At 38.4% G+C, this 12,134-nt stretch overlaps 1 protein-coding gene across 1 annotated transcript in view; it reads left to right on the top strand.

Annotated features, from left to right (window-relative positions):
• Positions 1–12,134, top strand: part of LOC125225363 (cytosolic carboxypeptidase 1-like) — an 89,006-nt gene that overhangs the window by 51,908 nt on the left and 24,964 nt on the right.

Genomic DNA, 12,134 nt, shown 5'->3' with positions numbered 1-12,134 from the left:
CGGAATGGAAATTTCGGCGCGGCGTGTGCGCGTGCGACTGGTGCGGGGGGGCCCGCGGAGCGCGGACGTCCGGCGGGCCGCTCGGCGCCCGCGACGCCCGACACGGGAGTTATCTCTGCAAATCGCTCCGCACAATAGTTCGCGCTCAATTTGTTCTTGTTGCGGTCGACGCGAATTCTTTGCTCAATACAAAGGGTTGTCGTAGTTTTTTCACGAGCGCGGCGTGCTCCAAGTCCGAGGGTGTGCCGACCTTTGTTATAGATATCTACAATTGAGGATCGGGGCACGCAACTTGACTGCAATTATTCCTGGCGTTACTAATTTATCTTTTTGCTATTTCTACACGCGTGAAACTAGAATAGAGAAAAATGGTTCGTACATTTTATACTTACCGGCTAACAAGCATCCACTAGATACTGCAGTTCTCTGTTTATTTATGTATCCATCTGATTGCAAGTAATGGTATTTTTAAATACGTATAACATACCGATCTACAAGAATGTAAAAGTATATTTTTATTAATTACTTATTCGTGTACATAGGTAATATCTGAGATATAAGTTATGATACAAAGATATTTCACTAAGCATTCATACCAACTTTGAATATCAAACTACAAGGAAAGAATTCCGCTAAATGTTGATCTGTATCAGAGGGAGGAGCTAATTTTTCATCAGTCTGTTTTCGGAGAAGTTGAATATCCATACGTAATTACATGTTATTGTAACACGTTCAACGAAATGACAGGCCCAATTTGTACCATTTGACGTTATACTGTACGGTTTAAGCACCGTTGTCGTAAATTTTCTTAACGACCCTACCACTGATTACCTTAACGGAACGATCGCTCTAAATATACAACTCTATATGTAGCTATTACATCTTCCTGCTATAAGTAGGTATATAAATAAACGCCTAATTCACGTGAGACCCCAACCAACAGATATTTTGACAAAACGCTTCTTATTAAACATGAAATGGAAAGGACCCATTCTCTAATGGAAAGCGACATATTTAATATGCCGTATGGCGTATGCGTATGCGCATGGTTAAATCTGCTTATAATTTTAAGGGTTATTTAAAAATAGGTGAACAAGTCGTTTGAAGATTTCAGATAACAGCTCAGTTAAGTAGGTATAGGTATTACAACCAATCCATAACAATCCAAGATTTAAAAAGTTACAATTTTTCGCGCAAGGGGTCAGCGCGCGACATTGACATTGCGCAGAGCAATCAAATGCGGCGCTGAGCAACGCCGTGTCTTGCGCGACGGTCGCACGACAAATGCGCCGTCGCGCTGAGTTCAATATTAGATGCGTCGCATCGCCGTCGCGCGACCGTCGCCCACGCAAGACACGGCGTAAGCAGAGTTCAATGTTATATGTTGAAATAAAACCAAGTACGCTTGAAAGGGCGCTGCCATCGACAGAGCCACTCAATTTCTGAGACATTGTACACCATACAGAAAAAAAACGTGTAAATGGCAAAACAACGGGTTAAAAGCGACTTCTCCAGGGCGACCTTGCTTGATAGACAGCGGCGGCAACATACCTATAAATTGATAATTAATTAATTAATATTAAATCCCATAAATTCTAACTAAAAAGTGGCAATCTTTCGCGCAAGGGGTCAGCGCGCGACATTGACGCCGCGCCGCCGCCGTGCAAACAAATGCGGCGCTGAGTTCAATATTAGATGTTGAAATAAAAGCAAAGTACGCTTGAAAGGACGCCGCCGTCGCTGGCCACTCAGTTGCTGGGGGCACGTTAATTGGTGGCACGCTGTTTGCACCGCTCGGCGGTCTTTGACGCGCATCTAGACCAATCTCGGCCCTTGGACTCGTTAATGGAAGTAGTGGTTTAATTGTAAATTGTAATGCTTTTTTTTATCTTCCCAAAAATGTTCAACATAATTTGTGTTATACGAGTAGGTTTAAAACTTCTTCTTTCTGACGCTTATTTTATCGTGTACCAGCCATGGCAAAGAAAGCATTTAATGAAAAAAAGTACCTGTTTAAAGCCAGAATAAATACAACCATCAAGAAAAAGTTAATCTGGAGCATAGCATTATACGGCAGCGAAACGTGGACGATGCTGCAACGAGACAGAAAACGCCTTGAAGCTTTTGAAATGTGGTGCTGGCGGCGGATGGAGAAAATAAGTTGGACAGAGAAAGTCACAAACGAAGAAGTCTTAAACAGAGTGAAAGAAAAGAGGTGTATTTTAAGAACTGTTGAATGCAGAAGAGGAAATATGTTGGGACACCTGTTACGACACGACGAATTCATCAAGATCATCATAGAAGGGAAGCCTGAGATATCTTGCATATTATTTACAAATTTACAGCATCCAAACCACTTCGTGTGGGACACGAAATGGGTTTACATACGTTTTTTTACATAGTTTTTTTTTGTTTATAAACTATCTTTAAAAAAAAAAATCGTTTGGTACAATTGGCTGAACTCGAGACAGTACAGACCTGCAGATAAAAACTGCTAGAAATACGAATAAAAAGTAATTATCCACTAGCGTAATTCTTCACTTAGTACCTGAGTTAAGTAATCTCTCGTTCCACTCATAAACTTCATACTAAAAAGCTACACTCAGCTAATTATTACCCTATTATATCAACAATACAAGGCCCAGCACTTAAAAGACGCGCAATAACAGAATCCTAGAACCCCGAAGGTATATTAAAATATTCCTTAATCTCAACTGATGGCTATCAGTCTCGTTATGGATGCGATGAATTTCATTTTGCGCTGATTCGAGTCGATAAAATAAAAGCATTTTTTTTTTCATATAGAGTCAAAGGAATTACTTTAATAACTGGAAAAAGAAAGAGTATGTTTGATATATTGCCGATACAAAATGTTTTACATCTGAAAATGTTGCGCCGCTACGCTGTTTGTAGTTTCATGCTTAAAAGGTCCTTATACTTCATCAACAATAAGCAGAATTTCTTTTGAAATTTTAGATGAAAACATCCTTATTGCGCACGAAGCATGGATGCTTTTGTAATGGAAAAGCATATTTAATTGCGCAGGCGCATGACTCGTAGTTTTGAATAATAGGTGGCAATAATGGGACCGCACAGGCGCCCAAACAAAACTATTAGTACAACCGCGGTACAATCGAGTTCGGAAGCTACTGTATACTTACGTTAATATTCTGCCGCAGTGACACATTAAGTGCCAGTACAAGTAAAATGTGTTAATCCAAATGACAGGCTACAAGTGCTACAACGTCCACAATCAAGCGACTGTTCCTCGTAACCGCACCAACAGCAAATGTTCCTTGTGCTCATAGGTTGCCACACTACTCTGCTTGCCAATTACTTATTCTTTTAAATTAACTTTTTTTTAAACATTCAGTTAAGCGTATCTGTTTTATGGTTAATCCCATAATTGCACCACTTTTTTGCACGCATTATCTGTTAACTTATTCAAGGAATTCAAGAACGCGACAATTAAGCATAGTTTATCTCTGCAAGCAATTCAAAAGTTCACTGACACGGCGAATGCTTTTGAGCCTGAGAGAGTTGTGGAGTTCTAAATCTCAGAAAGAACAAATGAACGATTGTTGTCAGATTCTCGATCATTGTGGGGATTTGCGATGAAAACGGTCAATCTAACGTTTGTGAGCGCCGCCGCGCTCTCGGTGGTCGTTGTCATGTTCTCTGATTACAACTATTACGATAAAAATGCTTACCGCTATCGTTTTAATGGCACTTAAAAAAAACTCGTAATAGTTAACCGCAATTGCAGTGGAAGTTCACGAGAGTAAAAATAAAATGGTATGCGGAGTGGAGTGACTTTGGCACGGCGGCCTGCGTAATTCGCGTAGTGCGCGCTGTTTACTGTATTATGTTAATGTTGCATTACGCAGAACTTATATTCTGTGAGCTAAAATAACGGCTTGCTTGAATGTGCACATTTAATTTTATATTACATTCTTACATCAGATTACATTTTGATTATTGTGTTTAAACTGCGTTACAGTAAATGTTTACCCTAGTATTTCGTATCTTGCCAGCTTGACACTCTATTTACTGCATGTACATAAAAACGAATAAAAAACATACCTACTTTATTGTTCCAAATGCTAATATTCCTATTCTAAATTTTAATAAACTAAAATAGAACCGCAAAATGACGCTGAACTTATTGAAACTAATAGGTATTAACTAAGTATGTATCCTTGTTCATATATTATGTAATGCCATTAAATTATCAATATAACCATTTCATGTAGGTATACCAATTCCAATTAGTTCATCACTTTCTAAAGCTTAACAAAAAACTTTGATAAAACTGACGCATTGCATCTATGCCGCCGCAACAGATAGTAAGTAAACAACAAAGCGAGCTGATTGACGCCACGCTGACCGACGCATGCGTCGGCGCGTCGACAAGTGCGCATTGGAGCCCATTCAATGGAGCAATTGCATCTAACTCGAGCAAATCGGGCACTTAGCCGCCGTCGCCAGTCTTCCGTAAGCATCAAATTATTGCTGCTGTCTCACGATTTCCTCCAGGGGACTGCTGGACGTTGCAGGAAACATCCGGATACTCTCACGGTGAAAAGCATAATGCATAAAAAATAATGGACATAGGTAATAGCTAAAATTGAATATTCTGAGATTTTTGGTTCTTAGGGTTAAATGTTGTAAGCCCTAATCTTACCTGTAACAGCGATTTAATTATCTTTAATTCGAAATATGTAGGTATACAGGTATTTGAGAACTTATTTAGTTTAAATATGTCACGTATATAAACTACAAGGCTAAGATTATTTTCTTGATCTGGATGAGACAGTAAACTTGTTTTTCTAACGATTATTTCTAAGATCACAATAAAAACATATTTTAATTACATATTTATGTCTCCTTTGCTCGTTTATTCCCCTACGTTCAGCTTAGACGATCCCACGGAAAAGCCAAGAACTCTAAGCTTGTTTGTTTTAATGCTTTTCCGTCTCAGCGATGTCGGGATCATTGACCTGAAGCTCAATTACCCAACATTTGCGATCAAGTGTAATAAGATAGGTACGTTTTTTATTATTTGTAGATAGATATCCCATTGCAGCGCCCAAGTTTGGCATTCCGTAAAATTGTCGGAACGAATTACCGAGCGATACTGTTGGTGCGAGTGCTTGAAGCGAGTAATAAATATAAAATTCTTTGAAGACGCAACGCCCAAAGAATATCCTAAAAAAACAAATGCAGGCCTAGACATCAGGGCATTGGAAGGCGCTGGTTTGGCATTGAAATTTTATCCTTTAATCTGCGTGTGTGTACCACTATTTTGTAAAACGATATCTATTACAAATGTATTCACAAGTAGGTACTTTTTTTCTTATTTGCTACTTAAGTTTAAACTGCTGCAAGACTGCTGCTTGAGGTATTAAAGTCAGCTTATGTTTGTATTGAAACTTTTCTACAAGGTGTTTATGAACGCACATGTTTATTTAAGTAGCAATTTCTCAAGTAGGTATACTTTTGTTCAATATGGACTAAGACACATTCATCTATCCATACTAATATTATAAATGGGAAAGTGTGTGTGTCTGTTTGTTTGTCTGTCTTTCACGGCAAAACAGAGTGACGAATTGTCATGGTTTTTGAAAGGGAGATAGTTGAAGGGATGGAGAATGACATAGGCTACTTTTTGTCTCTTTCTAACCCCTCACTTCTCTAACATGGGGGGTGGAATTTGTATGGAGCATTCGGCAATTATCGAATTTAACGCGAGCGAAGCCGTGGGCAAAACTAGTATCGATATATTTAGCTGCTGCACTATGCAACAGAAATTTATTTCCACGACCTTTACTTAATTGCTCGTTTTTGTTTAGTTTTGGACGTATTTCTCTGGCAGTCGTGACCGCTTAACGGCATCAGAAGTTTTTGAATGCTGGCCAATTGTGGAGGTCGTGCTGAACGGGCAGCCAAGCGTGGTCCGTTCCCGGAGATGATATCGCGTCTCCACTCTCCACGGCTCCACGCCGTTACTGATGAAAACAATGCAGAATACTGTAAACGAACTGCGTTTCAAATGTCTTTGAACTGCAAGTGTCATACTCCGGATTTGTTCCTTTTTATTTTTATCAGCAGATATCGTACATTTTCTATCAATTAAGTAAAAAGAAAGGAGTTTGTAAAAACATCACGATCAATCCTATAACTTTCATTAATCAAAACTTTCCCAGCTAGATTTGAACACACCATATATGCCTTTAACGCGTCAATGCTGATATTGCTATTATATTTACGATGTATGTTAATCGGCAATAAGCCAATCAAGCCAATGTACAGTTTACAAGTGTACTGCCAACAAATAAAATCTCTTCACTTGTTAATCACGTTTTTTCCTTCTTTACAATATTTATGAACCATATGAAATTAGCCTTAATTACAATCCTTTACCCATTTAAAATTATTCATGCAGTATTCATATGGTACCTACACTTCTCTTTTATGGAACAATACACGCCAATCAACACTTTCTCATTCATTGCAGTTGATGTGCATGATTACTATAAAGAATAGCAAAACCTATATCGACAAAGAACGCGCATAATGTCATTTCGTTGCTTTAATTTCAATTACTTTTGCAGACTTTTCAAGCAGAATACGTGCCCTCTTATCTACCTACTTAGGTACTTATTATTCATTTATGATTGATTCATATGCCCGTAAATCCGTGCATTTTTTTACATGTCTCTTCTCCGGTGGCCATCCCATAGCCTATTAATTTGACAGCGCAAGCAAAGCCCCAGACATGTATTGATTCCCCCGACATCGTCGAGACAACGACGCTTAAGTGTTTAACCAATTATTGGCTCCCCAGAGAACCTGGGCCGAGGCTAGCTCGGTCCCGTTATAATAAGCCCTGCGCCCAGCGATGGTGAGGTGTCAGAGGTGTGGTCACTACCTCGTACTTCCCCTATAATTTCCCGCCAACCCCATCATTCGCTCCATGTTAAATAAAATAATTATTTTCATCACTTACGTAATTCATCGTAATCAGCTCCCCAACATTGCTGTTATCATTTCATCAGATTCACTAAGAATATTGTGGTATAGGAAAGCAGTTATGTTTTTAATGCGTTTTCCGTTACGTGCGCTCGTAAGTCTGGTATAATGACCTCGGTTTAGTGCTAGGCTTACCTGCATGGCTCGTAGCAATTAATTATAATTAATTAATTAGAATAGGGTCGTTTCCATCGCTTAAAGTGACAGTGTATCTACGGGACCGCATAAATCTTTATGGGCGATCCCGTTGATATATTACCTACATAAATTATCTTTCATAATTTCGCATTTATATTGTATACTAAGTTAGTGCAATTTATTTGTATATTACACTGGTTGTGGTTGTTTCTGCTCTATTGTGTGCTTGTACATATCTATAAATTATATGTTATTCAAATATTACCTGTCCACTTTCGATATCAAAATATACACACAAGATTCCAATCAAGATAACAAAAGCCCATAAGTTTTGCTTTCAAAGGGGCGGATAAGACTCAACACTGGTGATTATGAATTGTGGCGTCGAGGTGTGATTCCTTCCCACAGGTTCAAGGTTATGAACGTGATTTTGAAATATCGTAAATTCAATCTCAATACCTCATCTGGGACTCTGATCACTGCTTTCTCACGACAGAGACTGGTCCCCGGAAAACGCCCCTATTGTCGTCGAGTTAAGTTTCGGATTTAAATTTTCATATCGACACACGATATTTCAAAATTGGACAAGTGTGAATGGGACTTGACAGGGAGGGTTCATATTTACCATTATACTGCCGAAGTGTAACGAACCTTGTTTCTGTCTGTTGAAGCAGTTACGAAACGCTTAAAAATAGGTATCATCTTTATATGAACATTTAACTATTTTGGTGTTCCTGATTTGTTTTATCTGTTTTTATTCTACTACTAATGTTCCGTTTCATGTCACGTAAGTTGTATAAATAGTACATTGTGCAACGTGTGCGGGAGTTAAATATTACGGCAGCTTGCCGGAGCGATTTAAAGACTCGAGGTTGCAATATTCTTACGCCCAACTTACAAACAATGTTTTTCATAGCACTTTCAATATAAAAAATATGTAAAAAGATAAAATCAAGTTAAATACGGTAGATACTTACTAGAAACTTCATAACTCCCTAGGGTGAACGAATTTTCTATAACTCCCGCTTCGCGTGCATTACACATGTACTAGGTACAGTGTGAATTTTATGGCGTCTAATTATTGGTAATACATTAGACCAAATATTATTATTTTATTTAACTTACTCAAGCTGTTTTTGACACGGAGCCCCAAATCCTTTTTTCTGTTTTATATAAGTGTTTTGTTTGGGGTTCTTGTTTGCAACCAGTTGTGCGGTTCTTTGTTATCTGTGTTGGCTGCGTCAATATTGACTGCGCGGGCGCAGCGGACTGTTTGTGCTGCGCTGTGTGAATGGAGGATGGAATGCATAGTTATTAGTCCTGTATTGGAGAAAACTCCTTGCATCCTTACTTGGTATGCATTAACTGCATTAATATGCATTTGACTTTAAATTTATTATATTTTTTGTAAAATGTTATAAATTGACACGACGTCACTCGACACGCAGAAAAAATAGGTTTAGCCTGATTTGTTTTTTTTTTTTTATATTTAAAACCATAAGACTTCAGTCTAATCTTTGTAATTTATCGACATTCGACAATAAAATTGGTAGCACAAACATAAAACTAACATTCGCATCACCAAAATTAATAAGTAGGGTGCATTGGGATAATTTCGAAAGTCGCCTAATTTCGAAAGTCACATAAAAATCACCATTATTTCCATCATATCAAGATTCGTTTCGAAATTACCCGAGCATGTTTGTGCGGCGAAATTACCCCAATGCACCTATAACACTTAAACTGTCGTATCCTTCACGGACTTCGAAACCATAAAAAAGGCAATCAAATCAAAAATCTATTTTGAAATTTATGAATAACAATTATAATTATAATACTTATATGTTAAATTTCTTGAATACCCTTTAAATTCCATAATGTTTTCTGAATAGGCTGTCAGATATTTACGGCTCATTCTCAAATGAATTGGACAAAGAACTGTGCGCCTGCCCTCGGGCCTATAATTAGCGGGTTTTAAAGGTTTACCATATTATATTTTTATTACTTATTAGAACTAAATGAGCTTATCTTTTGAATCGTTTTTTAAAAGACTTCTTGGCTGTTAAATTTGAGCACTTCAAATTACTTTAGCTAAAGTTAAAGATGTATGGACAACAGGTAGGTACGTTATTATATAAGTCATTCAATCTTAACCCTTAATAGGGTAGGGGGCATATATTTACCACCATAGTTTAGACTTTATTTGACAATTTGACAGAATTCAAATTTGACTAATTTCCGAAATTCTTTTGCCCTATTAAGAGTTAAACCTTGTATATTCTGCGCTTGTATAACTTTAGTAACAAACAGACAACTATATGTACCCATCAGTAGCGATAGGTTAACAAACAAATGGTGGCTAGTACTAAATTATTTTCAACGTGTTACTACTACCACACGGTGATTAATGATTATACATGTCATGTTTAGATTAGGTGCAGAATTTTGCGTCTGTCTTTTGGTACTGGCAATCGTTAAAGCTTCTAAACTAGAATTAGCTCTTCGTTAGGTAGTAGAATATAGTTTAATCACAATGACTCCTAACCAGAATTATTTGAACAAACACCCAAGTCTTAATAGTCACAGGTCTTGATATTTAGAAAGAGACCTGCAAGCGTTCTGGCCACGAAATCATTTGCGTGAAACGATATAATATTGTTAATGTTTGCCCTACCTACGTCCTTTCCCAGGCTTTGGATCTGATCTATCAGTGTCAATCAAAATGCGTCAGTGAATATAACGTCACTTTTGATACTGGCAGATCAGATCCCGACGTTATTATAATCAGAATCCGCTGGGCAGTTAGTTGACTTTTGCATTTATATTATTAGTAGAGATTTCAACTGCACAGTTATATGGGTATTTTTTATGACCAATAATAGACCACAAGCTATGCATACTTAAAACATTCATGCATTCCTTGCATAAAAGGTCATGAGGCAATAATGTTCTGCAGCATAAACTCATTACTGTGTGTCTTCCTCTAACGATGAAACGTAAATAAGATAAGAATTGGGGACACCTTACACAGATCAACTTAGCCCCAAACTAAGCAAAGCTTGTACTATGGGTGCTAAAGCGACGATATACATACTTAAATAGATAAATACATATATACATAGAAAACATCCATGACTCAGGAAAAAATATCTGTGCTCATCACACAAATAAATACCCCACCGGGATTATTCGGGGGGGGGACGACGTATTCGAAACATTTACGGATGACAGTGTCAAGTCCATCAAACTGAATCGTAAAGAGTTAGTCTTTCTTAATTAGTACCTAATGTAAAGGTATCTTCTGGCCGAAGACCATAAGAAATAAGGATTTGTGGGGAAGTATCTCAGCGAAAATGGAGATGGATCGGTCATACCCTTCGAATCCCCATACCCAGTATCGCGTTTGAGTGGTGGTGTCAAGGAGAAATGCGAGCCCGCAAACGCCCCGTACACACCTGGAGGCGGAGCGTAGAGAACGAGCTGCGGGAATTCGGACTGAACTGGAACGACGCCAAGGCGATGGCTCAAGATAGAAAGGCGTGGAAGGATCTTGTGAAGGCCCTATACACCTATGGGGTGCCCTATGACAATTAACAAGAACACCAACAACCTAAAGTCGCCGTCAATGGAACTTCCAAACAATGTAAACAAACGGCATCACATGGTTTTATCACTGTTTCTCCTTGAATTCTCACACTACCTCATTAAACACCACTGAAACCATACATTACTGAAACGGTCCTATTATCGTAACATGCAAAACCTTATATTAATAACTTAATCTGGAGATTTCATTAAAAACTTGAAATGGTTAAAAGTTAGGTTATTATGACGAAATAATAATGACGTTATTGTTTCTTTTAAGTTCTACAACTGTCTATGATGGATAGGGCTGGGACTAAAGTTGCCGATATTGTAAAGCCAGCTACACGCTACCCAACTCACGCTCTATACCAAAATCACGTAGTGATTCAATACCCTTAGTACCAACTATCATTGTTTAGGTAGGTAAAAAAATAAAAAAATGACGGTACTGATGGTTTCAATATTATTTTACTCGTTAACTGCTTTTCTTGGCATGTACACATGCCGATGCCGCGAACGCGAGTGTGGACTCTTTCTGCATATCGAATATCGCGCGAGTGTGGAGAGCGCTTAATTGACGTTTGGACATTATTTGACAAAGTATTTTCGCATCACTAAGAAATTCATCATTCAGAGACAATTTCAAAACGGTTTGTTTACATTGTTTAGAAGTTCCATTGACGGCGACTTTAATGTAAACTGCAGATAAATTTTAAAGCAGACGATGGTGACATTGGTGACGATAAAAGTAGTCTACTAAACTGCAATTTAGAATTCCAGATGCTGAGTGCGCGTAGTGACGTTGCCGACGGTGACGTTGTTGGTAGATTGGACGACAGGTTATTAAGTAGGTAGCAGGCGATTATATATTTAAAAAAAAATGCGAATTTGAAGACATGAGGGAATGTCTGAAAAGTCCAAGTCTAATCACACCACAGATTTTGTTCATTCAGCTGTGATTTTGATTGGTCGATGTTTAATCAACTAACAAAGCTCAGCACTTCACCATTTATCACGAGCATAAAGCGTCCGTCGTCTTGCATCCTGACAGTCAAACGCTAGAACAGCGAGTACAAATGCGAGCCAACGACACCTCATTGACCGTTAAACTCTTAAACAATGCTTAAGTATTTCATTTAGCTGTCGGTCATAATTTTCAATTTGCGCTGTAAAATCAACTTCCTACATAAACCTGAACATGGGAAACAGTAAGCGTCACTACAGTTCTCTAGAAGAATAGTGTCTTCAGTGCCTGGGTGGTTAATAGTCGGTTGTGACGTTCTGGGGCTGAGAGTGCAAGTTGTTCACATCGGGTGCTCCGGCGCGGCGTAGCTAAAGCTCAATTGCACAATTAGCGTTGGGCTGAGCTTCCGGATTCC

Source organism: Leguminivora glycinivorella, chromosome 4 (assembly GCF_023078275.1).
Source record: "Leguminivora glycinivorella isolate SPB_JAAS2020 chromosome 4, LegGlyc_1.1, whole genome shotgun sequence".
Lineage (NCBI taxonomy): Eukaryota > Metazoa > Arthropoda > Insecta > Lepidoptera > Tortricidae > Leguminivora > Leguminivora glycinivorella.
Note: the sequence above shows the minus strand (reverse complement) of the source record. Positions and strands in the feature narration are given on the sequence as shown.